This window comes from Erithacus rubecula, assembly GCF_903797595.1.
Source record: "Erithacus rubecula genome assembly, chromosome: 1".
In the NCBI taxonomy this organism is placed as follows: Eukaryota; Metazoa; Chordata; class Aves; order Passeriformes; family Muscicapidae; genus Erithacus; species Erithacus rubecula.
Window position 1 is genome coordinate 7,008,395 of NC_136658.1, and position 24,515 is coordinate 7,032,909.

At 37.2% G+C, this 24,515-nt stretch overlaps 1 long non-coding RNA gene across 1 annotated transcript in view; it reads right to left on the minus strand.

The window, feature by feature from the left end:
- Positions 1 to 4,347: 4,347 nt before the first annotated feature.
- Positions 4,348 to 24,515, minus strand: part of LOC306806031 — a 64,746-nt gene continuing 44,578 nt past the window's right edge. Inside the window, exon 5 of the long non-coding RNA XR_013775366.1 lies at positions 4,348 to 4,357. This is a non-coding gene — a long non-coding RNA (uncharacterized lncRNA). The remainder of the gene's footprint in view (positions 4,358 to 24,515) is intronic.

Consider the following 24,515-nt stretch of genomic DNA (forward strand, 5'->3'; position numbering starts at 1 on the left):
CACTTCAAGCTAATAATTGCAGCAAAATGCTCCCTCATCTGTGAATAGCAAGGCCACAGGGATCTGTTCCCCTGTGTGCAAATTACATAATCCAGCACGTGGGAGAAAGGGGATTGCTGAGTAAGGATAAACCCAGCCCTCACCTTTGCAGGGCCAGCACAACAGAAACCCTGTTTCTGAAGCTATGAGTATGAATCTTCTGATATTTTCTAAAAATATGCCCAGGAAGCTTGCTGCTCTGGGAGAAAAGTGGAGTTGAGGAAATTTCAAAAGGGGAAAAATAATACTGTTGAATTTGCTATTATTCCTCTGTTTCCCCCCCCCATTTTCTCCATATATTACTGAAAATTTAAGACAAGCTTATGGTCCAAATATCAAAAGAAAACTTCCCCTCTGATGGATGATAGCAGGACAAGGTCAATAGCAGAAGTGATTTAAGTATTTGCTAAGATCTGTTATTATTCCACTGCAAAGTCTGCAAGGCAAAAACACACTAATAAATTCTGAGACTCATTATTTTCCTTATGTCTCTCCATTCATAAAACAAAATATTTCTGTAAATTCCAAATTTTATATTTTTTCTACAGCTTTGGTAGGCTATGATTTAATGTTTGCTTGAAAGATGCTTAAGAAGTGCTTACAGGTATTTAGGAGTAATCAACCATTCTACAAGCTTTGAAACAGAATAAAATGTAGATTATTAAAGCTCAGGGAAAAAAAATACATTTATTACATTAATACTTGCATAAGAAAAATAGCATACAATTTTTCACTGTTAAAAAAAAAAATACTCCCAAGCTAAAGAAAAAGAGTTCACATAAAATGATTGGCTGAACATATTGATAGTAACAATAACAAACACTAGCAAAACATGCTCCCTTTGGGGCAGTATCATTGTCATGAAGAGATATAAAAACATGTTAGGAAGGAAAGGGAAGAGGAAGGAACAAAGACAAAGATGTAAAATAAAAGCACATTTACACATTTCATAGCTATAGTTACCTCCTCAAGTGAAGCAAAGAGGGAGAGGTGGTGCAAACAACACTTTCCTGATGAAATATTATTGCCAGGAGGAGAGTCTTGATGTAGCACAAGCTCCCTATAGTGTACATTTTTTATTCTACAGCCTGTTTCCCATAGCACAGTGCTCCTCATAATTACACTAATAGGTTTTGGCTTCCTGGAGTGGCCAAGGAATCACACAGGGAAGAGGGTGCAGGCAGCATCCATCATCTGTGACCTTTCCATGTTCCCACAGCACAGCCCTCCCCTGGCCAGGAGTGACCAGGCCCATGGGGCATAAATTGTTTGGGTCCATGGGTCTGGGAGGAACCCACTAGGAACTTTTAATTCCCTAGAAATCAAATCTGCCAACTTAGGACTTCTTTGCCCTATTGGTTTAACAATTCAAAAATTATCACGCCACTGTGAGATTCCTTTAATAAAGGTTTCATAAATATTTAATGCATATTAGGCCTTAAATAGAAAATATTTATAAGGAATAAATGGTGTTCAATTAAGATGCATAATTTCCAGTAGTTTCTCCTTTTTTATTAATATTTAGAGAATTTATTGTCTAACCCTTTTTAGCAGACCATTCTACTTGGGGCTGCTGTCTCAATGGTACTCCATTCTTGGCCTTGCCATTTAAATTCCTCATTTAATTTAAATATAAAAAATTCTATCAGTTTAATGTTTTAGTTTCTCATTGGTTTAAATTAAAATGGAAAAACATATCCCTTTGTATACCACTGAACATTTGAGCCATTCAAGCAGCTTTAAAGAAATCTTTTTACAAAGCTTTCTTTTTCTGTGTTCTTCCACCAGATAAAAGGGAAAAGACAAGTAAGATGATAAACTTCCTTGAACTGAATCTTGAATCTGTAAGAAATATGATGATCAATAATAAAACTTTGCTTTGCCAAGGCATCTCTAGGATTTGCTTTCCTATAAATTAACCTAGCCCACCAATTTCAGTGTTGCTTTTTTTTTTTTAATCAGATCTCTGCTTTCACTGTTTATGGCACAGATTGCTCTTGTGATAAGTTACAAGGTTTAAAAGACCTTTGCTTTTTCACAGTTGTGGCTACTGCTGCTGGGTTATGTGAAACCCTCCATTTCTGGCAGCAGAGTGTTGTATCTCAGCAGTGCCTGCTGCCTCCAAGTGGGAAGCCTTGGTTTGAGTCCAGTAAAAGCAAAGAAAGAGTGGTGTTAACTTCCTGGAGACTCAGGTCAGAACCTGTGAGAACACCAAATCTATTTACCCACAGAGTGCTCAGAAAGCCCTGTCACAGAGCCTGGTTGCAGTTTTTAATCTATTTCCATTCAGAGCTTTAACAAATCAAGTCTGAAAGGCAGAAACTACCTCCTGTTCAGAGAAGTACTAAAATGATCAACTTCAGTCGGGCAATCTTGCACTAGATCAGAATCCCTCTGGGAAATATTTACATTTTGCCAGTTTACTCAGAGGAACAGCTCTGGGGATCTGGAGATATCTTCTGCATATATATTTTAATTTTTTATTTTTTAACTGTAGGAAACAGTGCTGCCAGAGCTGAAGCTAGTGATTTAATCATAGAATTGCTAGAGGCTGCAGTACCCTATCTGCTCAGAAATCAATATCTCTACTCTCAGTTATATTAGAGAAATGTTTACTTCTTTACCTGACCAAGATATTAATTTCTATATGCCGTGTTTCTGATTTTTTTTCCCCAAGCTAATGATTTGTGGGGAAAGTAGCCTCATTAATTTTGAAATCCTTTAATACTGCACAATTTTCCCATTATTGACTGGTTATTTTGTGTGTATTCATAGCACCATTCCCATGCACCAAGATGCTCTGCAGAGGATTTGGAATGCTCTGTGTGTAGGAAACAATGCTCCTGCTAAAACACAGCCATCAGCAGGGCAGGGTGTAGCAGCAACCTTTGTGTGGCTGGTGCTACTGATTTCAGCTCAGGAGGTGAATAGGAGAGCTCAGCTGGTGCATCAGGAGAATTTAAGCAGGTGAAATGCAATTACCTGTGTTGGAATATGATCAGGATACTGGTGCTGAGCTGCACTCGGGTGAAAAGCGCGGTGGGACTTTCAATGACCACGAGTCAGGGAATGTTTTATTTCTCATCCCGAGGACAAAACCTCTATTAGCAGAGTGCCTCCTGCCACTCACTGCAATGTTGGTTTAATTTGGACCCCTAGGGAACAGTGTCACCTCCTGTGGCAAGTCAGCACTGCCACATCTGCTGGCTGTGCAGGGAAGGGGGACACGGAGGAGATTTGTTCAGGGATTTTCCAGCTGCCAGGGGCAGCCTGTGGCAGGGCATGGGGCTCAGCAGGATGGCAAGGGCTGCTCCAGTGAGATTTTGGGGATGGCTGAACACATTTCTTGGTGGGAACTGTCCCCAGAGGATTCCCATCCACGGACTGACCTACCTCCACTTCGTTTGATAATGAGAACAGATGAGATCATGGCTCAAGGTGCTTGGTTACAAAAAGCACATTAAACATGTCAGGGCAGGTGGTTCTCCCACTATAAAAATTGACAGTGTAGGATTAGCTGGTGCTGCGTTGGAAATCTATTAACATCTGAAGCAGCTTGAATTAGAAGTCTTGATAGAATTACAATTACTTTCCTTCTCCTCTGTGAATTTTGTTGCTATCTTTGTATACCTTGTAGTGAAGACTCATAAACCAAGTAAGATGTTTTCCAAAGTCTTATGTGGAGCCATATTTCTCTGTCAGATTTACAAACTGTATGGATAAGGGAGTAGGAGAAAATGGACAGAGGAAAGCAAAGCCAGTGGTTTTCTGCTTATCAGGTCTGACAGCACACACCAAAGCATGGAACTGGGTGAGTGGGGAGACATAAAGGTCACAGCCTTGGGAAGAGGCAGGCATTGGTGATGTTCAGAATTACCCAGGACATGGGTAGGAGTATCCTGCTTTCTGTACACTCAGAGCAGGGTGATGGAGGTGGAATAATAAGAGAAGGCATCATCTCAGTTGGGGAGATGGATTTATGTAACTTTTTTTGAGTGGGATTCTGTTTCCTTTTGTGTTCAAGCTGACAGACAGAATTAAAAATGTGTGCTAGTGCCAGAGCTTGAGGATATGCAATGATTTCCTCAAAGCTGCATCTAAAATGTTAGGAACCTGCAATCTTCTTCACTCTTCTGGTGAATCCTAGGCAACATAGCAGCAAAGTAAAAAAATTACTAGTGATGATTTCAACTCAATGTGAGTGGCCTGGTGCCAGAATCTGTATGAGAGGAGGTAAGGCAGAAAAACAGGAGGTGGACAGGTGAAGCCACCTGTCTGGGGAGCTTTGGATGGAAAGCTGGGACAGAGTTTTGAAATACTCATTGGCCTACTGGGCAGACACAGAAAGGCAAAAAAGAAGAGAGGAAATGATGACAAACATAATTTGTGGGAAAGGAGGTGTCCTATCAAGAATGTAACCCCTGGGCTTTTCATCCCAGTGAGAGAAGGGCTGTCAAGGGAGGTCGTGGGGTGATCTGTGGATAAATTGTGAGCAGGAAGAAAGCCAGAAGGACCTGGTCTCAGGATTTTGAAATGGAAACAGTGAAATAAAATGCACATTATGGAAAAATGTTACCTGTTGATTGGACACAGATGTGCTATTGAACATTTTTCCCTGGACCAGAGTTTGTTTTAAATTAAAGGGGACAAAAGAGACTTGGCTATCATATGTGAGCTGCAAGAAAGAGAAATATTATTAGATAGTTATGCATTATTTATAAAAAACAGCATTTGTTTCTCATACTGTATTTCAGATCTCTAATAGCAACTCAAAGACATCTTAAATTTCATTTTAATCAGTCCTACTGTATATTTTTTTAACTTCAGAATATTGTAGCTCAAAATGTAAAGCAATTCTTTTGGAACTCATCCTCTGTGCTTCTCAAATAACTCATCTTTGGGTTTAATTGTATCTTGATCCTCACACAAGTACAGTACCAATATACTCAAGCAAGTCTCTTTTTTGACTAATCTCTCTCTTCTGCTGGTGGAGCACTTCAAAATATTCCAAAATATTTTTGTCTTCTATGTCTCAGTGTTCATCTATGGATGTTAAGATATCACTTCACATTATCTACTCACCATAATGTGTTTCAGTCCTTCACCTGGCACAACCATCTTTAACTCATGCCAACAATTTATATTTTTTTTCATCTCAATATACAAACTCATCAGCAGACCCATTTCCATTAGGACTTGTAGACCTTATCTCTGGCAGGCAGCATGACATTTCATGCAGTTGAAACCCTTCTCCAGCAATGTCTAAGTTGCCTGTATTTATTACTCCTTTAGATCCTTCAAGTAAAAAGGAAATTCTACCAGATGCTCGTTTGAAGGTGTCCACTGTCTATATCACATCTGAATTAAATTCTTTTGGTTCATAGATGCAAAAAATATATTAATCCCTTTATCTAAGTAACAGTTCATCTGCTGATAATGTCTGCAGTTTTAAAGCTCTTGAAGTTCATTGCATAAGGGTTTTCTTTAGTTGATTAAGAAGAAAATTATCTATGAGATCAAAATATTTCCTGAATATAGCACAGGTATGACAAAGGAGAACTTTTAAATTTTGGAAGCTCAAATGGATCCTAATTATGAGGGGCAGAAATCTAATACCATTGTTGATAGTCTATCCAAAGTGCTTAAGGAACTAATATTTACTAATCACTAAGCATATGGGTTTCCAAATATCATAGGTTTTGATTTTTCTTATCCATCAATAACTTGATTTTGATATTAGTGAAAATATTGATGGTGATCCACTTCTGAAAACACTTTGTTTTATTAAAAGCAATAATTCCATTATAACTCATGAAGTTATTAACTTTATGTTGACCATTTAATATAGTTTTTAATTTCTACAATGAATAGAAAGATTTCATATTAATTTAGGCAATGTACCATTAGAAAGTTTTAAAAATCTTGTAGCCACAAAGGTCATGTTGTCAAATATCCTGTATATTATTTTATTGTGTCTTTTGAAAGAAAGTAATTAAAAGAGTTCATGAAACAGGAGCAAATCAGAGAGATACTTCCTAAAATCTGTAATGATAAGTCCACTGTTAACTCCAACACAGAACATTTGAGGAAAAACGGAAAGAAATTATGTTTCAGTTTATAATAAAATCCAGAGCAGAAAGGAAATGTAAGACAAGTATCACATGTTAACTAACAAGTGACCAAGTCAATATTTGCACTACATAATCAAAATGGACTTAACCACATTCTATGCAGAGGTCTGGGGAAATGAATATCTCAAAATTTGGATTAAAGAAAATATTCCTCGTTCATTTTAGTTATAAATGAGCTTGGAAACTAGCTGTATGTATTTAAAGAGATGTTCTTTTCAATGTGTCTTTTTAGGTATAAAATTATTTCTGGGCTTTTTTAAAAATAATTATTTTAATATAGTGAGTAAAAATACCTTAATAATATCAGGTAAACTAAAATAAGCAGAACTTTGAGACACCTCTGTCTCCACTTGAGGTTATAAACAGATTGAATGTTTCCAAGCATGGATGAATGGAACAAATAATTTATCACCTAGATGACTATTACTTGTTGTATCTAAAACCAGCAAAATGTGAAAAAAGAGCAATATTTTCAGGCAATATGTATATATATTTTTTTCCCCTAAGCTAACCTACAGTGCACCTTGCAGTCCTATAATACAGCTGTGTACCTAGAAGATCCTTTATTTATTTACCTGAACATCTGTCAGGTATTTTTCAAGCCATTTTCTATTCCTGGCTTATTTTCATGCCTGAAAAAGGGGATCCCCCAGAAGATGATGTGGCCAAAAAACTCTGCCCTGTGCAGCTCTGTCTACATATACTGGGAGATACACCTGGTGAACTCACTTGTAATAACTGGATAACTCTGATAAAAATAGAACCTGGGTGCTGAGAATGGATGCACAGGTGATGCTTTGGAGGGTGTGTGGTCACTATTACATTTTTTCTCTCTTTTGAGTTCTTTAATAATGGAATCACTGAGTTAGTCCACAGCATCTTACAGCTACTCTCACTTTCCTCCAGTGGCTAACTCATTTTCTCATCTTTTGGTAGCTCTCTGACCTTTGTACTCCTTGATCAGTAAAAAATCATTCTACTGGCCAGTCTTCATGTGTGATGGATTGTCAGAAGGCCCCTGTTTGCATTAATGAGGCTGACAAAGACCAGGTAGCAACACAGGTAGCAGAAAAGGAGTTTATTTACTTCTGTCCATTGCCCTTGCAGCATGACAGAAGGTGTCTGCTATTTTAGGATATTGAGACCTTCTCAGTGCAGCTCTTTGGTCGAATGGAAGGTTAAAGACTGTGTGGCTTAAATTTTAACTTCTGTTGCAGCTGGTGTTTCTGGTCACAGAGAAATTTTATTTGTTAGTTCCTTCCCAGACAGAATGGAGACATCTTGACTTTCTTTCCCTGGGAATGCAATAGTTTTCACTACATGTCACAGTGAGTGAGTCCATCTCCCACAACAATAAGATGGGCTTGAAGACTTTTACCAACTTCTTCCCATAAGAGGTTTGAGCTGAAGAAAAAGAAATTATTTTCCCCTCCCTCCAAAATCTTGAAGAAGGAGACAGATTTCCAGATTGCTGAGGACCTACCTTGTACATAGATTTCAGGAAGGAATGGGAAAATAATGACTAGTATTGACAGAAACTTAAAATATAAGAAATGCTTTCTTATTCTTGTAGACTGTAATTATGTCCATAGAGCATGTATAACCTAAGTGCATGCACATATAAATATATTATAAAGTAATATACATTTATGTAGATAAACTGTATTATATATTTTATATATATATTTCATATAGTTATGATTACATTAAGAAATAAAGAGTAGATGCTTTATAATTAATAATCTACTACTTGTGGTGCTTACCACTTTTCATGCCAAAATGTCTTACACAATGTCTAAACACAGAGAAAGGGTCAAATTCCTTTCCTGACAATTGCATATTCTATAGCAATCCTTATCTTCTAAATTTTGCCTAGAGCTAGGGGAATTCTCTTCTTTGTTCCTGTCAACTGGAAAACTCCCACTTCAGTGGGATCAGAGCTTACACAAAAATGTTTTGTGGTACATGTCACCTGCCTGGTGAGACTAAGGCAGGAGCTGTAGCACTTCATTCTCTCCTCTGTTTTCATGCAATACAAAAATAACCTTATAGCCTGTCATCTTCAGGCTGAGGGCTTTGCAAGCAAGGAAACATGAAGATTTCAGCCTTTTTGAGCACGAGGTTGGAGAATATGTCATGTTCTTTCCCCCCACTTTAAAGCTTGCTAAAGTGAATAACCTCCATGCTTCAAGATCTTCCTTTGCTGGCAAGGGGAATGTGCTGGATTATAGCTGATGTGCAGTGTGGATTTGGCATGATGGCACAGCTGGATTTAGGTGAAGAAAATAACTGTGCTCAGGAGCCACTTGACATTTTGTTTTGCCTTTTTCTTTATCCTTGTTGAACAAATGGTTGTGTGCTCCTGCTTACCTCCCACCACAAGCCATCCATCATTCAGAGATTAAAATGTGGAACTTTTTTGTTCTGGAAATGAGCTAGTTTTTGAAAGGAAGGTTATGTATTGGGGGAATTACATATTCCAGTGTCATTTATGTGGATAATTTGGAACATGTATTGTGAAAAGGTTTGTATTTGCAGGACTTGCATTGTGAAGCAATTGAGAAGTGCCAGGGAGAATGCACTTCTCTTCCTCCAGCTCTTACACAGTGATGCTAATCAGAGCAGATTTATGGAGTGCATAGTAAATAAAGCCTGAACAAAGGGATGTATCCTTAGAAGAAGCAAAGAAAGTACTGACTAGTTGTTACAAAGAGTAAAGTGTCTATTGTGTGTTCTGAATGGCCCTGGTGTTGTAGGGAAAAGCAAGATCACAGGATTAAAGCCAGCCTGGAAGCACAGCCACAGCATACCTTAAAGCTTCCATTTAAAATTCCCAAGGCATCTTCAAATGGCCTTTTTCTGGTCTTCGTTTGGTGGGGTTTTTTTGTTGTTGGTTATTTTGGCATTTTTTCATTTGTTTTTGGGGATTTGTGGGGGTTTTGTTTTGGTTTTTTTTTGTGGTTTTATTTTGTTTGTTTGTTTGTTGCTTTCTTGTTTGTTTGTGGTTTTTTTTGAAGTTTGATTTTGAAATATTAATATTCTTTAAAAGGGGATTTTTTTGCTTTCACTCAATATAATTGTGTCCATGCTGATTCATAAGTACACTTTCTGACAATAACAGCTAGCTTTACAGATCTTTGAAGAAAACTTGGCAAAGAGACCTAAGGTTAATGCCTGGTATGAAGCTGTTATTCCCAGCCTCACAATACACACAAAATTACTGACCTGCCTGAATAAGAAAATTGCTATTTTATCATGGGTTGATTTGCAGGCTGGATAGATCTCTTTAGCTTAAGAACTTTCTGTTGAAGTAATCCTGGAGCAATTTGTTTTGTTTCTAGCTAAGCCTGAACAGTAAATGTATGGGATAAAAAATTTATGCAGAGAAAGAAAACATTTGAAAGTCACAGTGGACCAAAAATGGCTACCTTACTAAACTAGGGTGGAGGTTATTTTGCAAGGTTGCAAAGAGTGAGAGATACCAAAAAAAAAAGTTTAATTATGTATGTTGAAATACTATATCAATGAAAATTGCACAATGAAGTTGTTTACTACAGCAATTCAGATTCATTCACATCAGGTGTGCAAACACAATAAATATAGTTATGCTATTTGGTTAAATAGATTAGTAAAGAGCATAATTGTTTTCCCCTCGATTTATTCAAAGATAAAGAATGAACAAGCGACCTGGGATAGGCAATATAGTGACAAAGGATGTGGAAAGAGACTCTGCCTTCTTTGGCTCAGTCTTTACTGTGGCAAGTTCTATGTCCAGTGTCAGTCCCTGGCTGCTGATGGTAGAGGGGCCAGGAAAGGGATAGCTTAAGGAAACAGGAGAAGCATAAGCCTGTGGGACTGGAAATGTTCAAGGATGATGAGGGAACAATCTGAAGTCATTGCAAGGTTTCTTTCTGTCATCTTGGAGAGGCTGAGGCCATTTGAGAATATCACAAGTTATGAGAAAATGGCAAATCAATCTACACTCACTAAAATAATGTAATTATAGGTAATCAGTCTATCTTTGGCCTTGAAAAAGGTTGTGGAGCAAATTCTACTGATTTCCTGTGTGTAGGAGCACAAAATACCCCCAACATGTTGACTTACTATCTACTTTGCCTTCACTCAGAGAAAGTTTTGTCTTACAAACCTCTGATTGCCTTTGGAGATTACACGAGCGGCTTGGTGGATGAGGAGAGAACACAAAATGTTGTTTATTCTGATGGCAGCAGAGCTTTGGGCATGGTCTCTCATAGTAGTATTTCTGCAGCCAAAGTGGTAAAAATAGGCTGGACAGATGGAAAAGTTGCTAGACTGCCAAATATGATCAGTGGTGTGGAGTCCAACTGGCATGTGATTATTAGTGGCACTCCTCAGCAGCTGATACAGGGGCAAATACTGATTAATGTCTCTTTTAATGAGCAGAGTGGTGGGAATGATGATAAATCCTCATCAAGTTTGCAGATGACACCAGTTCTGGGACCAACAAATAAGTTGGAGAGAAGGACTGTCATTCAGAGATAATTCAATAACCCCAAGAAATGGGCTGACAGAAATGTCATGGAGCTCAATAGTGGCAGACTGAAGAACATAAGGCTAGGGGAAGATCTAAATGTCACTTTCAACTTCTTAAAAAGGATTTATAGAGAAGAAGGAGCTAGACTTCTGTCAGAGTTTCACAGCAAAAGGGCAAGAGGCAGTGAACAGAGGCTGCAGGAAGGAAAAATGTAATTAGATCTAAGATAAAAAATTCTTCACTGTGAGAATGGTTGAACACCAGACCTGGTTGCCCAGAGAGTTTTGGATTCTCCATTTCCAGAGGCTGCTAAATTTAAATTATCCCTGCACTAAGATAGGAGTTGGATATAGACAAGTCTCAAAGTATTTTGAATGTGACTTATTTAGTGACAACAGGAAAATTGGTGATCATAGAAGTCTAGGACTCAAGTTTATAATGTTAGAAAAGGCCTGCTGGATGGCCACATCTATTATTTACTAAGGGGGAAAAGATAATTGTTTGATGCAGGTACAAAGGAGGCTTCAGACACACTTTCCTGTCTGTGTGAATGTAGGACAGGAACTGCCACAATTACTGCACTCCACAAAACGTGGTAGAGAGTCTTTTGATCTCTGAAAGACAAATTGTAGCAAAGCAGCACACCACACATACAGCTGAGCTTTGTTTGCAGTGTGACTGAGAATGGAGCTCACCCTGATTTATGTCCTGCTGACAAAATAGAGTCTAGACTTTCAGAAGGACTTGGGCAGGAAGTATTTGTCACTTTTTACTGGCTGAAAATTGCACAAATTTATGTATGATTCCTGTGGTAGAAACTTCTCGAATTTTCCATCCTGGAACACTAGCAAGTATTTCCAAATACCTTCTTTTAAGGGTTGCAGTTATCCCTAGAGATAAAGTGGAGCAACTCTTGCTCTGTATAGTAATTAACCAATATGTAGTCCTACTGACTTTGATCAGATAAAGCCAGTTTCTTACATTTGGCTAACTCTATTTTAGCTTTGACCTTTTCATGCACATTAATCTTCTAACTGGCTTAGTGCTGATCTCCAATATGCTGCTCACATCATTAATGCAGGTTTTCATGTCGTAGACTGGTGTATGAAATTCAGAGTTTTAAAATCAGTTTCAGTACTTATTAAAACTACAGTCATCCTAAGTAAAGATTTAATACTTTCAAAGAATTTAAGATGTGTTTGTAAGTATTCTGGTAATTTTGTTTCATGCTGTGACATACTCCCTGGGGATCATTTTGATTTTGACATTTATGGTCATTTGTCCCTCAGCATCACTTTTAAGGAGTGTCATGAGACATGAACACCAAGGTACACTTGCAAAATAGGTTAATTTAAAAGACATTAAATTAATTAATTCTTGTTTATGCCAATAAACAAGTATTATAAGTCAATCTTGCATAAAATAATTTGCTGTACATTCACTAATTTGCACTATAAAATTAAGTTAGATTTGAATATGTTCTTTTTAATTTATTTCCTTCAAGAAGGAAAAACCTATTCCTTTTAAAAAATTTTGAGAAAGCTCAGCACAAGATGCAAATATCTATGTCCATTTTCTGACAGTACAGCCTTAAGCCTAAGGAATTCATAAATGACATTTTTTTGACCTTGATTCTATTCACTTTGCAGAGATAAAAATTCTTGGATTTTTTCCTTGTTTCACTTTTTTTTTTTTTTTTTTTGGTCTTGTTCTAAAGGGATGTTTAAGCTGTGATAGTCACAAAAAATACCAAAGAATGAGGATTTATACTGAATGTATCTCTCTAAAAGTCAAGCATGACTGCAGGAATCTTAATTGACCCTTCAGAGTGTTCACATTAGATGGACATTGAAAAGAGAATCTTAATTTCCTAGCATTTTGTTAGGAACATTGAGATCTATTCTTTCCAAGATGGATGCAGTACACTCAGGAAACTGGTAATGCAACACCAAGTCCATCATTGCCCAATTCACAGCCTCAGATTCAGACATGGTGATGACTGAAAGTCATTACCATCTGACAACTGCTCCATAAATTTATGTCAAAGGCAATGATGATTCCAGCCTGGTTTGTTAAGGGCATCTGCCTGCTTAATAAAATCATCTCTGTTATTGGTTTGGATTTCAGAGACTAAACAGGCATAGAAAACAACCATTCAGACAACAAACCCAGGAGTGCAGAGGGGTTGTGCAAATAAACACTCACAGCCTGTGCTCCTCCCAGGAGCTTTCTGGAATCCTTAATTGATTCCTGGACTTCAGCCACTCTGGAATATCAGCAAACCAAAGGCAGCTTGCCTGGCTGTTTTCCTTGAGAGTCCCTGATATTTCCTCACAAATATAAAGATGTTGCATTCAATCACTGAGGTTGGAATGGGGATCTGTCTCTCCCAGAAGCAATAATTTTCTGATATAGAGCTTAAACATTTTCTGAAGTTTGTAAAGAAGTTTTTCAGTCCCACGTTCCCCCTGTTGCAGTTTAATGTTTATAGGATTGCATCTTCAGTGTGAGGCAGTGATTAGCTCCCTGTTTCAGAGGAAAGCAAGACATCTGGCAAGCTGTCAAAGCCATATCTCTTAGTACATGTCCTATGTTCTTTTGTTCTCAAAATATGCAGCATAAATGTGATGAATGTATAGATGTGAGCATATAAATAACTAGTTCAAGCCTTCTTTCATGCAGACTTGTTAAAGGTATGAAATTCAAGAATTTAGGCCATTTTATTTCCATAGCCTGAAAGTTATCTTCTTTTATTTCATTTTCCTCGAATAGAAACAAAAAATAAGCTCTATTTTTTTTTTCCTATTTCTCATTGTGTAGGCAAATTTGTGGATATTTCATAAAGTAAACTTATTTTTTGCAAAAGACAGGAAGGGTTTTTATTGTAAACACGAGATTGAATTTTTTTTCCATTGCACTGCATTTCCAAGTGAGATTAAACCTCTTATGAACTGATGCTATTCAAAAGTAATTTCATGTAGCAGCTACAGGCCAGTGACTATTCAGCATTTCTTTGAACAGGCCTGGCAGGTGTGCAGGTGGTGGTTGCCCTGTTCAGTTGCATCTTCTTAAGTTAGTTTCCCTGCTGGTGTAAACCAATGTCACTCCATGAAATTCAAAGGGTATGTTTGAATTTAGTTACAGGTGCATTATATCAGGATAGCACATTCTGAGTATGCATTCTGGGTGTATTCACACCATGCCATCAAAAGCTGAGGCAAGACCTAAATATGAAAGCTGCAGTCCAGCATCTCCTTGACTGAGGAAGAAAATGGTAAATGTAGAATTCAAAAATATGCATTGTGCGTTTGGGATGCCTAAGTATGAGTGTAGAAAAACTGAAATTTTTGATTTCATTTTCCTTGCCCTTTTCCCTTTACAGTCCCATTTTCCTGTTGCCATGCAGAAAAACATCCTCAGCTATGTTAGGATGCCTGTTTATAGTGCTTTCTTTCCCAATCAGGGATTTGATTTGGGCTAATAAAAAAAGCAGTCAGGGAAGGCTTTTTTAATTTTTAAGAGAGAATCCTCATCAGAGCTCTAGCTCAAAGTACCAAATTATTTGCCAGCATAGTAGAAAGTAAAATGCATCATGAGACAAGGTAAGGAATAGTTTAAGGCATCAGTGCCACCAAACACTTTGCATTTGAAACTGCATCTTTAGAGGAGTTCCAGGTGTGTACTGCTGTGTGTTTGTCCAACAAGGTGCTAACAGCTGCCCACCAAAGACTCCAACCAGTGCCAAAGGGAAAGGAAAGTGGGTTTGCTTATCAGAGATTCAAATTAAGTGTGGAAAACTGGGCTGATAGCAGCTGTATGTCTTTACTTAGAAACTGGCTTCATGGTATTTTAGAGATGCTGTTTCTAAGCTTCAGGGTACAAGTCAAGAAATTTGACTCATAACCTGACATGAAATAAAAAGCAAAGCATATGAGAAAGCGGCAGACAAGAGGGATCAGATTTGCTGGCTGCTACCTTGATACTTTTTTGGCAGGTAATAAAGGTTAAAGGATAAAGGATTTTAAGCAGCCAAGAGGGTGCATAAGTGAAGCAGGGTCAATATCACAGGAGGAAATAAAAGACATGCTCTGCCCCAAAGTCTAACATATAAAATTGAATAAGCTGTCAGCTTTATGTAATATTTACTCTAGGGTGGAAATTAGTAGTTACCTTAGCAACACTAGCATTACCAGAGACATAGCCAGGCTGACTGATTTACAGAGATATATTTACTTTGACAATGTTTTAAGTAACCTTTCTGAATGTTTTACTGTGTTTTCATGACAAACGAGGCACATTGCATCCAAGAAAAATGGTTTCTCCAGATTTCAAAACACTACATGTTGGTCAGACCCTTACCTGGCATAAATCTAAGGCTTCATTTGCCAAGGAAATAAGGTTGATTTATTGCAGTGGAAGAACCAGCTCATCATTTTGAGCAGCACCATGGTTTATTACTATTCACTCTTTTAACTTGTCAGCTATGAGGGGTTTGATTTTGTAATATCATGGTCATGAAAATAAGAATGGTTAACAACCCTCAGTGCTGCCAGATCTACTGGGGCAATTTAAGTGTGCCTTTTACCTCTAAATTCAGGGTTGGCTTAGATTTACTTCTGTCACAGAATGCTTCAAATATTAAGAACACAACAAAGAAGTCATTACTGAAAGCACAGCTTTTTATCAGGAAAGTTCTGAATTCAGTCCTAAGATACTGCATGGTTCATATTATATGCTAGTTGAATTATTTAATCCAATAAAGTTGTCAGCAGTCTGAGCTTTCTTATACACATGCCACACAGCCATCTTCAAAAGATACATTAAAGTATACTGAATTTTATTTTAAGTACTCCAAGCAAGAGTGAGCCTGCTGTCTTCCAGGCTAAATTATTAGCTCTCAATACATGGAAACTGCTCCTTTCTTGGATGCTGAATTTACTAAATTTTTAGCTTCTTTAGCTCGTGTATTGTGAGTGAATTCTGATGCTGCAGATTTTCAGGCTTCTTTAAAGTAACACATAAGTACATAAGTACACTGCGTACTCTGCAAAGTTTTAACATTATTTTCTCTAAACAAACCAGATTGCATTTATGGCATGACTTTCTGAGTTATTTTGGGGATCTTCTTAGAACTGTACTAAAATCTCTCTTTGAAGCCCAAGCACCAAGTGGTTGTACATGTTATCCTTCTACCAGCAGTAGACACCTTGTCCCTCGAGGCAAAAACACATTCCTAATTTTGTTTCACCTTTTTATGCCTCCCAGGTCTACAGTTTATTGGGTGCAAGGAAGCTGGGTATTGATTTTCATTTTGTTTCTCCAGTTATATATTCTCTTTCTACCTGGATGTCTTGTCCTGTCAATTTTGAGAACTTGTTCTTTTGGCCAGGATTTTTGGGAGTGTGTCAGGGAATTCTAAATGGGGGTTGCAGCCATCAGATAGAAGTGGGTCATGAGATGCAAGCAGGAAGCCACAGCAGCTACCACATGTACAGAAATATGAGGCATTTTCCAGGTGTGCACAATAAAAAAAGAGTAACCTCATGGTTAAAATGTGAAATTTGTCTATAGATTAAAAATAGAAAAGCCTCATGTGAATGCACAATGTTGCTTTGACATCTCCATGGGTAAATTTATACCTTTCTGTAGCAGAACTTTTATTTTTTACTATTGCTACTTGTTATCCTGTAACCTTAAGGCATCACTAGACATCACATAGGCTGCTAATAAAAATTACTCAATAACTTTGGATGATGGATTTATCCTTACTGGACTTTGTTAATAATGCATTTACACTCTATAAACAATTATGTTTTTTTAGAGATCTGTCAGTTATTTAACTCTTATTTCACCAATTCAACATATTAAATTTTTGTTAAAAATCTTGCCAAGATGAAAGTAAGACAAGGTAAACATTTTTAAGAAATGCTGGTATATTCCATTGCCTTAGCAATCTCCTTATCAGAAACCTTTTCTAATATCAAAATTTCATTTTGACTTTTAAAATCCTTTAACACTTTCTCAGATTGATTTGGATCCTTGATCCAAGCCAAGGTCTCTTGTATGCAGGGATGAATTCTCCTGCTGTTTTTTTGAAAGCATCCATTCCAGCCAGGTTAAAACATAATATTTTTAAAAGGTTATAGATTCTGATACTGAATCATATTCTCTCATTATGTTAATATTTTTTTTTCCCATTCCTGTATTAAACTTCTTGCTCTTTCTATAACATTTTATTTCGTGTGAAAACATCCTTTTTGTATCTGATTTCTCTGTCTGTGATAGAAAATTATATATATGTTGTACAGTATTATCATTCTTTCTTATTGTTTATAAATGTAGTTTCTAATTGGTTTTGGTTTTTTTTTTAACCTAGGACTCTAAACTTGCTTGCTGTCTTGTAAAATTAAATGTTTAAAATTAACTTTATGTTACAATGGAAAAAAACCAAAACCAAACTAATAACTTTGTTACTAGCAAAAAAAAAAAAAAAAAAAAAAAAAAAAAAAAAAAAAAAAAAAAAAAAGTGAAACATATGTTCAAACTAATGGATTAATTTGTAGCCAATATTTATCAAACACAAAAGTTGATCAAATATTAAATATATGTATTTTCAGGGGGAATTAGAGGTTTTAAATAATCAAAATTTTAATGGCATTAATCTGCCCAGTCTGGGGTAGCAAAGTGTGTTAGTAATTTCCAGGGTTTGGGTATCTTTTGGTTTTTACCTGCCTGCTATTTTTTTTTCATAATCTTATCAGTTTATTTTGCATATGGTGTCATAATTTCAGATTAAAGCAGTGTCTGCTTAGCTTTTATTTATTCTTCACATTTCTAATAATTAAGAATCCCTGTGAGTGAGATCCTTGGTCCTGTATGATATTTCTGTAATTTTTTTGATTTTTAATTGATTCTCAAAAGATTACTAATGGTGCAGCATAACCCCAGAGAAATTGTGGGGACAGGTGAATATCCATTCTCTTGTTTTGCTAAACTTATGGAAACCACAATGAACTTGAAAGAAAATCTTCTGGGGTGGAGGGGAAAATAAATAAATAAATAAATAAGAAATATGTTTTTCTACTTGTAAACGCATGGATAACAGTAACAGTGCCACTTCTGAAAATAAAGGTTAAAATCAACTCCTTAGGTGCTAAGGGGGAAAAGCAAACAGTTTTTGCATACATTTCTGGGTTCTGTGGATTTCTCCCATAACAGTTCCCTTGGAATTACTTCTTTCTTGATAGGAGGAACTAATTTTTATGTACAGGAGCAGTGCCTGAAGAAATCATTAGGGCAATGAATATTTCAGAAAGAGCATGGGGAGCACTTTGGGGAGAAAGGCATATCAGCAGGAAACCTGTTCTGAGAAAGTTTATGGCATTTTAAATCATTTCCTGGCCTCTTTTTTGCACGTTAGAAGATCATTATATTGGCTACATATTCATCACAATTTTGAAAGCTGGATTTTTCCCTTCTACAAGGGGAGAGGGTCAACAATAGCTGGATAAGAAATGTATTATATTTTTTAATTTATTTGCTGCAGTCATGCTTGGATTCTGATTTTATTGTTTGTTGGCTATTTTTTAATAGGAGTTATGAATGACCAAAGGGCATAAAAAGCCAGACCTTGTCAATCCACAGATGATACTGAACACAACAAAAGGTGGAAATTTGTCTCTTGCTGCTGATCCTCCACACATTTAAAAGGCTTTAAAGATGGTTAAAGGGAGAGGAAATGACCAAACTAATCCTAAACCTGCTGGAGTATCTTGGAGGATTGTGGATAAACCATTGTATCTCAAATCTTGTAAAAAGTCCTCCCTGGATTCAGCCATTTGGGGAAGAATTGATGAACCTTCCTCATGCTGAAATGTCTTCACAAGGGATGAGTTGGTCTTGGCCAGGCACCCACCCAAATTTCTCTCTCCTTCTCCCTGTTCAGAAGAACAAGGGGAGAAAATGGAAAGAGAAAAGCTCACATGCTTAGGTAAAGACAGGGAGATCTTGTTAATTACTGATACAGGCAAAACACTGTGACAATTAATTAATTAATTAGATGATTATTTAATGGTGAAAATCAATTTATTTCTAATTAAATTAGAATTGGATAGTGAGAAACAAAAACAAAAGCATCTTTTCTTCACTCCATCCCTTTCTCCGAGGCTCAACCTCACTCCTTCATTCCCCACTCTATCTTTTCCCCCTTCCCAGCACTGTTGGAGGTTGGAGAGTTGGTCAATCCATAGCAGCTCCTCTCTGCTTTTTCTTTTCTCTTAACATCACCTATCCCCTGCTCCAGGATGGGTCCTTCCCACAGGCTGCAGTCTTTAAGGATGAACCTACTCCAGTGTGGGCTCTTCGTGGGCCACAGTTTCCTCAGGAAATACTCATCACTCTAACATGGGGTCTCCCACAGGCTGCAGGGAATATCTATTTATTCCAGCATGATTTCTCCAATAGCTGTAGAGGAAGCTCTGCTCCAGTATCTGAAGCACTTCCTCCCCCTCTTCTCACATCTCTTTTTGTTCCCTTTGTCTACTGTGTTCCACCTTTCCTTAATGAAATTTTCCTTGATACACCACCAGCTTTGCTGTGTCCTGTGGCAGTCCCTGACTTCTTCTGCAGCTGAGGGTTGCTCTCTTTTACAAAACTGTACCTTGACTGCATGGGATGAAGCTAATTTTCTCCATAGCAGCCTTTGTGTGTTCTGCTGGCAAAACTACCCTTATCTCAACCTACAAGTTTTCATCATTTGTTCCTTCATTCTTCCCCCCATCCCCATGGAGGTGTGGGAAGAGGTGAGTGGCTGCAGGTTTAGCTGCCAGCCAGGATCAACCCACCACAAAGTCAGGATTTTGCCCAACAGGTGCCCCAGGAACACAGCAGCTCCCAGCTTCTGCTGAGCTGGAAACTTCTGCTTCACATATTGATAATATACTTGCCACAGGTCAGCAGATCCACAGCAGAAGGAACCTCTCATTACAGAGGAGGGGGACAGGAACTGTCTCGAGATGAAACCTCACTAAAAAGGTTTTAAAACAAATTTTAAAAATGAATAGGAATAAATTGCCAGGGCCAAGTGTCATTCACCTATGAATATGAAATTGGTGAGCTGCTAACTGTGATTTGCAATATATTCATTGTATCATCCCTAGTACCTAAGGAAAGAAAGTGCAAAGTATGAGAGAAACTTTTAAAAAGAACTCCAGAGCAATCCTGGTTAATATAAACAAGTAAATCAGATTTCCATGAGAATAAAATCGGTAGGAGCTGTAAAATAAAAAGAATTAATTAGCAGACCCATGAATAAATATGATGCAGCAAATGAAAGTCAATAGATTTTTTGCAAGGGGAAGTGATTTCTCCCTCTATGTGACAGACACAGGTGATACAGTCAGAGCTTTTTACCTAGTTATGTAAATTAGCCCTGAAACACAGAGCTTCCTGAAAAACAGGAAATTATCATTAGGAGGTGTCTTTGTTGGATGATAAATCATTAGGAGGTTAGGTTTTATGATGGAAATTCATTATTGATGAGGCCCCGGGTCCTCTGTTTGGGACTACAGTGTTTAATATGCAGGCATATTTTCACCTTGGAGAAAGGGATGAATTGGAAAGTTAAACATGGTGATGGATGCAAACAGGCTGCAAAGATGCTTTGTGTGCTGAACAATTAGATAATTAGGGTCAGGCAGTAGATATATCCCAGTTTTATGTATGTTCTTTTACATGTATGCTTAAGTGCATATATTTACAGCCCTGGTGAGCTCTAAATAAGTTTATATAACTCTAAGTAAGTCTCTCATGCATGAGAGAACTATGAAGCTCTCTGTTTTCTGAGGAGTCAAACATCCTCAATTTACACCACTCTGTGTATTTCTAGTGCAAAAAGAGTTTTAGTGCTGTGATATTGTATTTATCCAATCTCAGAAAAGGAGTATTAGAGCTCAAAATGGCGTGTGGAGAGCAGCAAGGCCAATATGACAAAAGACTAAAAAGACTAGGATTATTTATCATGGAAAACAAGTGGCTGAAGTAGAAGTATGGCCTGAAAATCAATAAATGAGGGTAGAAGGGTTTAGGTATCAATACCTAATTGTTATACAGGAAGTAGGGGACATCTGTTGAAATTATTGGAAAATAAGATTAAAGCAAGTGAAAATGTGTAGGTTTTTACTAAATTGTGGTGAGCATTTCATACATTTTCATGGGTGTTTGCATAAAAATGAGTTCAAAAAGGACAGACACTGGCAAGTGTTAAATTTTGGGGATTTGTATTTATCTGTTATCTTAGTAAATTTGTATGTTTTAGTTTTCTAGATTCAGCATATGGATCATAAGGGTCAATTTAATGCTATTTTATCTAAACATTTCTTCCTAGTCTATAATTTTACAGACCCTGGAATAATGAAATTTAACCTTTTCACATTAATTAGTTTTTTCCATTTAACTTGTGTTTCTATTATTTTAGTGCAAATAATGGCAAACACACATTGGAACCCCTCCTAAATTCATGACCAACTTAGTGGAGAGTCATAGATGAAGGGAAGCAAATTCCCAGATTAACTAAAATATTGCTTTGCAGTGAAACAATACTTCACCTTGAAAACAGAATAAAGAAATCAGTTCTGCAAAAACCAGTGCTTTTGGTATTTAATGAATGTTAAATCAGCAAGTGTTTGTTAATCAGCACCAGAAGAGGTGTTTATATGTGTCTCCAGATTAATGGTTGGGAAGACACTGGGATATGAGAAAGAATATTTTGCAATTTCCTTAAACTGTAACAATCTCTATGAAAAAAAGGAAGGTTTGCCTTGAAACATTCTGCTACAGTGTGCACATAATCCTAATGATACCAATATTAATAATATACATGTGCCATATATTTTTTTGCTATAGCAGATATATATATATTTTTTAAAAAGACACTTTGCTTTACCTAGTGGCACCTGTATGTTTTTATCTTGGAAGGAAAAGTGGGAAGAGAAAGGGTGATATTTCCATGCTAATATAGACAAGAACAAGATTTCTCAGCTGCAGGAAGGGATAAAGGCCAAGGCTTGCTGAAGATGTAACTAAAGAGGAGCTCCCCAGGCCGTAATTAGGCATCTGTCTGCTTTGCTGTGGTGCAAGGCACCTACAACAAATCATGTCAAGAGGCTGGCTGCTCATGACACTTCAAGGCAAAAAAGTGCCTAACAATGACCTTTGGTAACCCAGCTAAGGAATTCATATTCAAGATTCTTAAAAGATGCAACACCCTTTGTAAGAATTTTCTATAAGTGTTTGTTTATGGTGGTATGTGTCATGATTTTCATTGGGAGGAAAAAAGTTATATTTTGCAACATCTGAAAAATCACAAGTTTACTGAAAAATCTGATTTGTAAAATTGTCATGTTCTCTTTTTTCTGCCTTAGAACAACCTTTAAAGGACAAGCGTTGCTTCCTTGTGAAAGTGTGCTCTCAGCCTTGCTCTTCAAAGTTCAGATCAAGTGATGCTGCCAAGATGTATCCTTCTGTGGCAAATAATTCACAGATGCCAACTCATTGGAGAATCCAAAAGCTTTGTCTTATGGCAGGGTAACTTCAGCAGTATTTTCCAGAGCTGTGGATTAAGTTTGCTGAAGCAAAAAAACGATGATGTGTCTGATGTATTTCAGCAGCACTGCCAGACCTAAAGATGATTCATCAGTGCTCCCTCTTTAACAGTGACTATCTCCAGTGGGCAGCAAAGAATGACCAAACTGACTATCAGATGGCAAGGAGCAGAAGTTGGAACAGCATTTGCCTTGCTCACTTTGTACTCAATTGTGTATCCAGGCGTCCAAGTCTAGACTTGCAGGGGTTGCTCGAGCATTTAATTACTTGAATCCCAATGAGCTGAAACTGCTTGGTTCAGGGGATAGCATAATAAAGGCATTCTCCTGAGGTGGCTATATCATTTTTGTAAGCTTTCCTGACGAGCTAGAAATAGTCACAGATTTTAAGTGTTGACAATGATTATATTCAAAAAGCATGGGAAATATGAGCCTACATTTTCTGCTATGCTCTTGTTCCTTCAGAAGCAGCAAAAGAGAGAAATGTGGGTTTCACATGGAGCTACCTAATTATCTATCTGACTATACATTTGGCCAGTGTTATGAATGACACCATACAGTGGTCCCAAAAGGGAACAGTCTGGTGCTAAGCCCTCCCACTCCTGTATCACTGTGCAGCCACATCAAGGAAGGGGAGAATTGACTTCATGTTAGCTCAAGTTTTTCAGTGCCTGAAGTACTCAAACTTGAGGTGTCTTGCCAATATCAAGGTGGCAAGATGGATCAGACTGGCTAAGAGACTCAGGAAAGAGGAAAGTGTAAATTATTGCAAACTTGGATTTTGCATTTCACGTGTATTTGAGGAAATATGAATGTCTTCCAGATTTCTGTATGAGTGGGATATCTGGTATCCAACTAAGCATGCAGCTGCCTTGTGTCAGGTAATAATTGTAATTGTAAATGAGACAATTGTCTCAAATTTGCTCCTTCACAATCTTTGTATGGGTTTTTTTTTTCTTTGTTTGTTTTTTGGGTTTTTTAATAGCTTTTCCCATAGAGAGGGTGAAGGTTTCCCATGTAATAGAAGAAAAAGGGCATGGACTTGGGATACAAATCCAACTGGAGAAAAACATTACCAAAGAAGTCCAGATAGTCAGTGACTCATGTAAAATATAACTTGACATTTGAGCATGCAAGATGATTTGTGGCATGTGGCTTAAACAACTCCCAAATTTTTTATGTCTCTTTATGGAGAAGGCTGTCAAATCTGGAATAGATTATATGATTTATTTTTATTTCAGGGTAGAAATTGTCTTTTATTTTCAGTCTGCAAAAGATGAGCACTTGCCAGTGCACATTTATACACAGCCAAAAAAAAGAGAGCATGCTTGAGCCAAGCAGGAGCAGAATTAGTTACAGACTGTCTTTTTCCTCCACAGCATGACTTATATTGATACATTCATTATGCTAAATGGCATAACTTTGGGTTTTTTTCACTAGTTTAAATAAGAAAAGGTCATACTGTTGTAATCCTTATGGTTCTGACTTGGGTAAGTAGAATTGAATAAGAATTCTCCCCTTACAGATGAAGAATTCTCTTCAGGCTTTCACTTAATTTTATGCTATGGACTATATAAACACAACCCATTTGCTACCTGGGAGATAATCTGAGCACCAGTTTAACAAACCTTATTTATAACATGGGGAACTTTCACTTTAAATATTCAATTTTTAAAGATTACTTTCTTAAGACAAAACATCTTCTGACTGGGTTTGCATCTGGGAGAGAAGTACATGATAATCAAATCTAGATTTGAAGGATGGCAAAAAAAATAGCAAGGTCTGAAATTCCCTCATAATGCTTTCACTTCTTCTGGGGAGGTAGGTGGGTGGGAAAGGGCATAATTACACCCTTGAAGTAGCACAGAGAAAAAGAGAAAAAATTGTGATAAACCTCATATTCTTGTTATTATTGCCTCTTAGAGTCACTGCTGCTGATAAGGCTTGTGTGCTGCTTCTTCCTCCAAGCTCTGTTTAAATTCCTGGTTTAACCATATGTGCCCTCCCTCTGGTTAACAGTGATTTGACTGAGCCTGCAGCACAATTTTACTATCATAGAAAGATACTTGGAGGTGGTAAAACTATGCAGTGCAACTTTGCTTCACATAGTACTTACCTGTTTCCTTAATATATTCACTTTCACTTGTAATTCTAATTTGGAAAGACAAATGCCATAGTCCATGGATAATTAAGAGTCTAGACTAATTCTGTCATGTCAGTGCTTTCTTAATC